Source organism: Cynoglossus semilaevis, unplaced genomic scaffold, assembly GCF_000523025.1.
Source record: "Cynoglossus semilaevis isolate Cse_v1.0 unplaced genomic scaffold, Cse_v1.0 scaffold1023, whole genome shotgun sequence".
Classification (NCBI taxonomy): domain Eukaryota; kingdom Metazoa; phylum Chordata; class Actinopteri; order Pleuronectiformes; family Cynoglossidae; genus Cynoglossus; species Cynoglossus semilaevis.
In genome coordinates, this window is record NW_007585603.1 from 1 (window position 1) to 1,645 (window position 1,645).

The 1,645-nt window shown below is 41.0% G+C and overlaps 1 long non-coding RNA gene across 1 annotated transcript; it reads right to left on the reverse strand.

Moving 5' to 3' along the window:
* Positions 1–68: 68 nt before the first annotated feature.
* LOC103399100 (uncharacterized) lies at positions 69–1,550 on the reverse strand. The gene is made up of 3 exons (XR_523583.3): positions 1,123–1,550; positions 487–569; positions 69–155 (listed from the first exon to the last, which is right to left on the reverse strand). It is a non-coding gene; the product is annotated as an uncharacterized LOC103399100 (long non-coding RNA).
* Positions 1,551–1,645: the final 95 nt, after the last annotated feature.

The following is a 1,645-nucleotide window of genomic DNA, read 5'->3' on the forward strand; positions in this document are numbered from 1 at the left end:
TCTGTTTTCCTCTAAATAAGATCATAACATAGTAACCATTGAAACCGCGACTCTGCACTAATTCCGTGTCATAATGAATGATTTCCAAAAAGTAGTAGTACTACTTACAGTCTGTCAAATGTTGGTCCATGTTGGGAACCCTCTTCACCAGCAAACTGAAAGAGACAAATGAACAACGATGAATAATAACACAACATATTTAATTAAACCAATAACAATAACACACAGCAGCTTCCAAACATGACACAGTAACACTGTACGGAACGTGGTACCACCCCGACAGAGTCTCACGTACAGGAAAAGGAAATAACTGTCACCATTAGTCGTCTGAGAGGAAAGATGTTTATCACGCTTTCTGTGATCTTTCGCAGCCCACGAGAACCACCCACTGACACCAGATAGTCAGCGTGGACCGCTGACGGTCACAGCTGTGGCATTTCCACTGACGAAGAAAAAAAAACACAGACGATTGAATGACCCGCTCACCCCGCAACCTTGACCATCTTGGGTTCAAAGGTCTCCACATGCTTCAGAAGGGCCTTCATGGTCTTTCCTGTGTCAACGATGGCCTGAGGGATGGGAAGAGCAAAGGGAAAGGAGAGGAGAGGATGAAGGGGTGGAGGTGCTGGGAACCTTCAAAGATCCACAGATTTCTGTCTAAAGATTCGTTCCTGTGTTGGTATTTTCTTTTGTTGACAGTTGTGTTTAAACTGTAGGAAATCCTAAAGAGACAAAAATGTGTTGGTTTTTTTTCTATTCTTTTAAACCAGAAACAAGTTAAAAAAAATATTGGAATATAAGGGGTTTATGAAGGCAGCTAGTTGAATAGCAACAAATGATTAAGAAAGAAGTTTAAAAAAGTAGGAAGTTTAGTTGGTTAATTAGGTAAAGAAAGTCAGAAACCTCTCTTTATACAAATAACAAAACTATTTCTCGACATCTCCTCCATTTAAGTCTAAAAACATCTGCAGTGGCGTTTCAGTCAGAGCTCCATTTTTGTAGAATTCTGGAAGATGTCCTTGACACCAGGTCACAAACACTATATCATTAGAGGGAGCCAGAGTCCCATCAGGTAGGTAAATTGTTTTAAAGGTAGATGAAGGTCAACCAAAGTTCACTCACCTCAACAATGAGCACGCACTGGGTGACATACAAACAGAGAAAAAGAAAACACAACATGATGAAGTGACTCATTGTTCTCGTAAATAAATCCAACTAAATGAGCAGAAGTGACCACTAGGTGTTCAACATTTAACCTGTGACATCACCTGAACATACGATACTGGCACCTAGCCTTAAGCCTGAGCTGAGTCAGCGAATTCCTTTGTGTAAGACTTTCACCAGAACAATGGGTCATCATTCAGTAATCTGGAAACAGATGAACTTTTGTGGGAGGTTTGATGCTGATACTCCATCTGAGGGAGGGAGGTGAACCACAGCCTGAGCTTATGGACTGACTCATGTTTCGGGTACCAGGTTCCTGCCTCTCTGACCTTCACACACTCAGCTAAAAGAATGTGTCAGACAGTGAGGTGAAGAAAATTCTAGATCCTTCGCAAAATGAAGTTTCTGTTTTATTCTTAGACGTTTAAATCCGTTGCAGAATGAGCAGAAAGAGTGAAGTTTCTGTTTTATTCTTAGACGT